Source organism: Tachyglossus aculeatus, chromosome 7 (genome assembly GCF_015852505.1).
Source record: "Tachyglossus aculeatus isolate mTacAcu1 chromosome 7, mTacAcu1.pri, whole genome shotgun sequence".
Lineage (NCBI taxonomy): Eukaryota > Metazoa > Chordata > Mammalia > Monotremata > Tachyglossidae > Tachyglossus > Tachyglossus aculeatus.
The window spans coordinates 19,991,601-20,000,386 of NC_052072.1; positions in this window are offsets into that span (position 1 = coordinate 19,991,601).

The window sequence follows — 8,786 nt, forward strand, 5'->3', positions numbered from 1 at the left end:
AGCAACACATAGAGACAGTCCCTACCCAACAGTGGGCTCACAGTCTAAAAGAGCTGGGGGTCGAGCAGGGTGAGGGTGAGGAGATTCCCGCCCAGGACTGCCAGGTAGCAAAGAGGAAACAACCCCAGCAACGAGTAGCTTTGTGCCAAGAGCCCGGGCATGGAAGTCAGAGGTCGCGGGTTCTAATCCCAACTCTACCACTTGTTATCTGTGTGACCTGGGGCAATTCACTTAACTTCTCTGTGTCTCAGTTACCTCATTTGTAGAATGGGGATTAAGACTGTGATCCCCATGTGGGACAACCTGATTAGCTTGTATCTACCCCAGCACTTAGAACAGTGCTTGGCACATAGTAAGCGCTTAACAAATACCAACATCATCATCAACGAGCCCTTCAGGGGCTACTGCTCAGAAAGGCCCAAGCCCAGAAGCAATACCCCCTCCGGCCCCCCAGCACGGCTGCTGTCTTTTTGCCCCCCCCAGGACAGGGACTCTGTCCAACCTGATTTACTTGTATCCACCCCAGCACTTAGTACAGTGCCTGGCATATAATAAGCACTTAATAAATACCACAATTATTATTATGGCTGCTCAGCTGGAGAATCAAAGGGGATCCAGCGAACCCCAGGCTGGATTATGCAGCCTCTGGCCTGCGTCTGCCCCAGCCCCTTCCCATCTTCCCCGCTCCTCCTCCATACATAATAATAATAATACTAATAGCATTTATTAAGCACTTACTATGTGCAAAGCACTGTTCCAAGTGCTGGGGAGGTTACAAGGTGATCAGGTTGTCCCACGGGGGGGGGCTCACAGTCTTGATCCCCATTTTACAGATGAGGGAACTGAGGCACAGAGAAGTTAAATGACTTGCCCAAAGTCACACAGCTGACAAGTGGTGGAGTCGGGATTTGAACCCCTGACCTCTGACTCCAAAGCCCGGGCTCTTTCCACTGAGCCACGCTGCTTCTCCAAAGCACTTAGTACAGTGCTCTGAGCACAGTAAGTGCTCAATAAATACGGTTGATTGAATGAATATACATACACACACACAGAACATTCCTCTCCCCAGTCCTTTGTGCTCAGATATCCAAACTCACAGAAAGATTATTGTGGGGGCACATCCCATGTGAGGTGGTGGTCATAATTTTTTAGGGGGTCTGTCCCACCACTAGGAAAGCCTCTGGCAAGGAACTGTCAGGAGCTGCTTTGGGGTGAGGTCTTGAGGGGTGGGAGTGGGGTCTGACAGTGGAGGTGGTGGCTACAAGGACACGGGAGGAGAGTCCACCCAGCCACCACCTCTCTCTGTCTCCCTCCTCCCCGTTTTCCATCTTCCTCCTCTTTCTCCTGCTCTGGGCACCCCCTTCTCTCCTGCTGCTGCTGCTACTCCTCACCCCCATTCCCCTCCCTCTCTCCACTCCTTTCTCTTTTCCCACGCTTACTCTCCCTCTTGCCATTTCCCCTTCTCCGCCTCTCTCTCTCTCTCTGTCCTTGCCCTCTTTCGTCCCATCTTTCTTTCTCTGCTCCCTTTCTGTTCTCCCCTTAATAATAATAATCATAATGATGGTATTTGTTAAGCGCTTACTATGTGCCAAGCACTGTTCTAAGCGCTGGGGTAGATACAATAACAATAATAACGATGGCATTTATTAAGCGCTTACTATGTGCAAAGCACTGTTCTAAGCGCTGGGGTAGATACAATAATAATAATAATGATGGCATTTATTAAGCACTTACTATGTGCAAAGCACTGTTCTAAGCGCTGGGGTAGATACATTAACAATAATAATGATGGCATTTATTAAGTGCTTGCTATGTGCAAAGCACTGTTCTAAGCGCTGGGGTAGGTACAATAATAATAATAATGGCATTTATTAAGCACTTACTATGTGCAAAGCACTGTTCTAAGCGCTGGGGTAGATACAATAACAATAATAATGATGGTATTTATTAAGTGCTTACTATGTGCAAAGCACTGTTCTAAGCGCTGGGGTAGATACAATAATAATAATAATGGCATTTATTAAGCACTTACTATGTGCAAAGCACTGTTCTAAGCGCTGGGGTAGATACAATAATAATAATGATGGCATTTATTAAGCGCTTACTATGTGCAAAGCACTGTTCTAAGCGCTGGTGTAGATACAATAATAATAATAATAATGGCATTTATTAAGCGCTTACTATGTGCAAAGCACTGTTCTAAGCGCTGAGATAGGTACAATAATACTAATGATGGCATTTATTAAGCGCTTACTATGTGCAAAGCACTGTTCTAAGCGCTGGGGTAGATACAATAATAATAATAATGATGGCATTTATTAAGTGCTATGTGCAAAGCACTATTCTAAGCGCTGGGATGGATACAATAACAATAATGATGATGGCATTTATTAAGCGCTTACTATGTGCAAAGCACTGTTCTAAGCGCTGGGATAGATACAATAATACTAATGATGGCATTTATTAAGCGCTTACTATGTGCAAAGCACTGTTCTAAGCGCTGGGGAAGTTACAAGGTGATCAGGCTGTCCCACGGGGAGCTCACAGTCTTAATCCCCATTTTATAGATGAGGTAACAGGCACAGAGAAGTGAAGTGACTTGCCCAAAGTCACACAGATGAGAAGTGGGAGAGCCGGGATTTGAACCCATGACCTCTGACTCCAAAGCCCGTGTTCTTCCCACTGAGCTACGCTGCTTCTCTAATACAAGGTAATCAGGTTGCCCCACGTGGGGCTCACAGTCTTAATCCCCATTTTTACAGATGAGGGAACTGAGGCACAGAGAAGTTAAGCGGCTTGCCTAAGGTCACACAGCAGGTAAGTGGTGAAGCCGGGATTAGAACCCACATCCTCTGACTCTCAAGCCCGGGCTCTTTCCACTAAACCACGCTGGGCTTTTTGGGCTCTGCCTCTGTCCCTTCACACCGATCCCACCTGGAACAAGCCCTGCCGCCCCCCCTCCCAAAGACCACAAAGACCTAGGGGCACTTAGAGACCTTTCTACTTACTCCATTCACTCATTCAATCGTATTTATTGAGCGCTTACTGTGTGCAGAGCACTGTACTAAGCGCTTGGGAAGTACAAGTCGGCAACATGTAGAGACGGTCCCTACCCAATAACGGGCTCACAGTCTAGAAGGGGGGGAGACAGACAACAAAACAAAACATGGAGACAGGTGTCAAAACCATCAGAGTAAATAGAATTATAGCTGGATGCACATCATTAACAAAATAGATAGAAAAGTAAAATAAATCGAGTAATAAATCTACACAAACATATACAGGTGCTGTAGGGAGGGGAATGAGGTAGGGTGGAGGGGATGGAGAGGGGGAGAAGAAAAGGGGGCTCAGTCTGGGAAGGCCTCCTGGAGGAGGTGACCTCTCAGTAGGGCTTTGGGCCCTACTCCGCAACACATGTACCCCGATATCTGTATCTACCCCAGTGTTTAGTGCAGTGCTTGACACGAACTAAGCGCTTAAAAAATATCACCATTATTATTAAATTTGCATAAGCACTGACCCACATTCTAGGGATACACATACATGCACATACCCCCCAAATCCCTCAAACATCCCTGCTGATGTTTCTCACACACACACACACACACACACACACACACACACACACACCAGATATCACACGAAATCTCCCACTTTCCTAGGCACAAGTGCGTGGGCGCGCGCGTGCACGCACACACACACACACACACACACACACACACGCGCACAAGACCTTAGCTCAGGACCTCAAGTGCGAGGAAATCACACAGATTCATTCATTCAATTCAGTCGTATTCATTGAGCGCTTACTGTGTGCAGAGCACTGTACTAAGGGCTTGGAAAGTACAATTCGGCAACAGATAGAGGGAATCCCTACCCAACAACGGACTCACAGTCTAGAAGGGATAGACAGACTACAAAACAAAACAAGTAGACAGGCATCAATACCATTAAAATAGGTAAATAGAATTAAATACGATTGAATATATATATATATATATATACACACACACACACACTCAATCTTAGCTGAGGACCTCACTTTCATTCATTCAATCATATTTATTGAGAGCTTACTGTGTGCAGAGTAAGTGCTTGGGTAGTACAATTCGGCAGCAGATAGAGACAATCCCTACCAAACAACGGGCTCACAGTCTAGAAGAGATAGACAACAAAACAAAACAAGTAGACGGGCATCAATGCCATTAAAATAGATAAATAGAATTACACACACACACACACACACACACACACACACACACACACACACACGCAATCTTAGCTGAGGAGCTCACCTGCGAGGAAATTGGAAAATTGATGGTGGAGCAGCATCCTAAACAGAATGCTAGGACCAAAAGGATAATAATAATAATAATAATAACATTTATTAAGCGTTTGCTACGTGCCAAACTCTGTTCTAAGCGCTGGGGGGATACAAGGTAATCAGGTTGTCCCACGTGGGGCTCACAGTCTTCATCCCCATTTTACAGATGAGGGAACTGAGGCCCGGAGAAGTTAAGTGACTTGCCCAAAGTCACACAGCTGACAAGTGGCGGAGCCGGGATAACGATCGTTCAGTGAAGAACGGCATGGAAAAGGGGAGATAATTGAGGTAGGAGTCCTATGGTGGCAGTGGGGCTTACTGGGAAGAACATGGGACAAGAAATCGAGAGATTTAGGTTCAGATCCTTGCTCTACCACTGATATTTTATTTTTTAATGCTATTTGTTAAGCGCTTACTATGTGCCAGACACTGTTTTAGGCGCTGGAGTAGACAAAAGTTAATCAGGTTGGACATAGTCCATGTCCTACATGAGGTTTACAATCCTAATCCTCGTTTTATAGATAAGGTAAACGAGGTCCCCTTTTAGACTGTGAGCCCGCTGTTGGGTAGGGACTGTCTCCATATGTTGCCAACTTGTACTTCCCAAGCGCTTAGTACAGTGCTCTGCACACAGTAAGCGCTCAATAAATACGATTGATTGAGGCACAGAGAAGTGAAATTAGTTGCCCAAGGTCACACAGCAGCTCATTGTGGGCAGGGAATGTGTCAAGCAGTGAAGCAGTGTGGCTTAGTGGAAAGAGCAAGGACTTGGGAGTCAGAGGTCTTGGGTTCTAATCCCAGCTTTGCCTCTTGTCTACTGGGTGACCTTGGGCAAGCCACTTAACTTCTCTGTGCCTTAGTTACCTCATCTGTTAAATGGGGTTTAAGACTGAGCCCCACGTGGGACAACTTGATTACCTTGTATCTACCTCAGCGCTTAGAACAGTGCTTGGCACATAGTAAGCGCTTAACTCATTCATTCAATCGTATTTATTGAGTGCTTACTGTGTGTAGAGCACTGTACTAAGCGCTTGGAAAGTACAATTCTGCAATAATAATAAAATAGCATTTATTAAGCACTTACTATGTGCAAAGCACTGTTCTAAGCGCTGGGAGGTTACAAGGTGATCAGGTTGTCCCACGGGGGGCTGTCTTAATCCTCGTTTTACAGATGAGGTAACTGAGGCACAGAGAAGTTAAGTGACTTGTCACACAGCTGACAATTGGCAGAGTCAGGATTTGAACCCATGACCTCTGACTCCAAAGCCCAGGCTAGGCTTTTTCCATTGATCCACGCTGCTTTTTCAATAAAGAGAGACAATCCCTGCCCAGCCAGGGCGTACAGTCTAGAAACCTTAACAAATATCATTATTATTATTATTATTTTCTATTGTACTCTCCCAAGCACTTAGTATAGTTCTCTGAACTCAGTATGCTCTCAATAAATATCACTTAAATAAATATATTTATTTTATATATAAAATATATAAAGTATATAAGTATATAAATATATAGTATATATAAAGTATAAAGTATAAAATATATACTTATTATTATATTATTATATAATATATAGTATAATAGCTATAATATTATATTATTATTAATGTATTATAATATATAAGATAAGTATAAAATATAAAGTATATAAATAATATATTTAATAAATATCACTATCAATAGCCAATCGATAGATTGGCTAGCTCTCAGGAAGATCTATAAAACTGCAGAGAGGGCAGAGGAGGGGAAGTTGAGGGTCAATGGGAGAAAGAGCCAGGTGTTTTGGAAAGGGAAAATCCAAATTACAACTGCCTGATGACGATGATGACGACGACCTCTGAGTAATTAGTTATGACTCAGGAAAGAGATCTGAGTCACCACTGAGCTGTTCCTTTCAACCACTGACTTCAAGTGCAGGGGAAACCCAAAACGCCAACAAAATCCGGTCTCAGAAGGAAATTTATTGAAGACAAAAAAAAATATATAAAAATATAAAACCCAGGATCTTTTGCCTCAGAAATAGTGTAAGCAGCTCCTCGGGGTCCCAATTACCTTATATCCATCCCAGCCCTTAGTACAGTGCTTGGCACGTGGTAAGCTCTTACACTATTATTATTACTAGCTCAATACTGTATGCGACTCTGGATGCTGCATGCTAGGAAATAATTGGGGCATTTTGTTCAGCACTTACTGTGTGTCAAGCACTGTGGTGGTTACAATCTGATCAGACAAAAGACCTAATAGAGCCCATATGCCCATATTCTTCATTGATACACTTATTTATTTATTCATTTATTCTACATCTCCCCTTTTCTCTTTCCCTCCAGGCTCGTGTCTCCTCCTGCCTCCAGGACATCTCCATCTGGATGTCTGCCCGCCATCTAAAACTCAGTATATCCAAGGCTGAGCTCCTGATTTTCCCTCCCAAACTCTGCCCTCTCCCTGACTTTCCCGTCACTGTAGACGGGACCATCCTTCCCGTCTCACAAGCCCTCAACCTTGGTGTCATTCTCGACTCCCGCCCTCTCGTTCACCCCACACATCTAATCCGTCACCAATACCTGCAGGTCTCAGCTCCGCAACATTGCCAAGATCCGCCCTTTCCTCTCCATCCAAACCGCTACCTTGCTGGTTCAATCTCTCACCCTCTCCCGACTGGATGACTGCATCAGCCTCCTCTCTGATCTCCCATCCACCTGTCTCTCCCTGCTTCAGTCTATACTTCACTCTGCTACCCGGATTATCTTTGTACGGAAACGCTCTGGACATGTCAGTCCCCTCCTCAGAAATCTCCAGTAGTTGCCTGTCAACCTACGAATCAAGCAAAAACTCCTCACCCTGGGCTTCAAGGCTGTCCATCCCCTCGCCCCCTTCTCCCTCCCCTCCCTTCTCTCCTTCTCCAGCCCAGTCTGCACCCTCCGCTCCTCTGCCGCTCACCTCCTCACCGTGCCTCGTTCTCGCCTGTCCCGCCGTCGACCTCCGACCCATGTCCTCCCCCTGGCCCGGAATGCCCTCCCTCCACACATCTGCCAAACTAACTCTCTTCCTCCCTTCAAAGCCCTACTGAGAGCTCACCTCCTCCAGGAGGCCTTCCCAGACTGAACCCCCTTTTTCCTCTCCTCCTCCTCCCTTCCCCATCGCCCCCCCGCCTCACCCCCTCCCCCTCCCCACAGCACTTGTATATATCAATCAATCAATCGTATTTATTGAGCGCTTACTGTGTGCAGAGCACTGTACTAAGCGCTTGGGAAGTACAAGTTGGCAACACATAGAGACAGTCCCTACCCAACAGTGGGCTCACAGTCTAGAAGGGGTAGACAGAGAACAAAACCAAACATATTAAGAAAATAAAATAAATAGAATAGATATGTACAAGTAAAATAAATAAATAGAGTAATAAATATGTACAAACATATATACAGGTGCTGTGGGGAAGGGAAGGAGGCAAGATGGGGGGGATGGAGCGGGGGCGAGGGGGAGAGGAAGGAGGGGGCTCAGTGTGGGAAGGCCTCCTGGTGGAGGTGAGCTCTCAGTAGGGCCCCAAAGGGAGGAAGAGAGCTAGCTTGGCGGATGGGCAGAGGGAGGGCATTCCAGGCCAGGGGGATGACGTGGGCCGGGGGTCATCATCATCATCAATCGTATTTATTGAGCACTTACTGTGTGCAGAGCACTGTACTAAGCGCTTGGGAAGTGCAAGTTGGCAACACATAGAGACAGTCCCTACCCAACAGTGGGCTCACAGTCTAAAAGGGGGAGACAGAGAACAAAACCAAACATACTAACAAAATAAAATAAATAGAATAGATATGTACAAGTAAAATAAATAAATAGAGTAATAAATATGTACAAACATATATACAGGTGGAGTGGGGAAGGGAAGGAAGTAAGATGGGGGGATGGAGAAGGGGACGAGGGGGAGAGGAAGGAAGGGGCTCAGTCTGGGAAGGCCTCCTGGAGGAGGTGAGCTCTCAGTAGGGCCTTGAAGGGAGGAAGAGAGCTAGCTTGGCGGATGGGCAGAGGGAGGGCATTCCGGGCCCGGGGGAGGACGTGGGCCGGGGGTCGATGGTGGGACAGGCGAGAACGAGGTACGGTGAGGAGATTAGCGGCGGAGGAGCGGAGGGTGCGGGCTGGGCTGGAGAAGGAGAGAAGGGAGGTGAGGGAGGAGGGGGCGAGGGGATGGACAGCCTTGAAGCCCAGGGTGAGGAGTTTCTGCCTGATGCGCAGATTGATTGGTAGCCACTGGAGATTTTTGAGATTTTGATATTTGTACATAATTACTCTAATTTGTACATATTTACTATATTTTATTAATGATGCGTATCTAGCTATAATTCTATTTATTCTGATGGTCTCGACACCTGTCTACTTGTTTTGTTGTCTGTCTCCCCCTTCTAGACTGTGAGCCCGTTGTTGGGTAGGGACCGTCTCTATATGTTGCCGCCTTGTACTTCCCAAGCGCTTA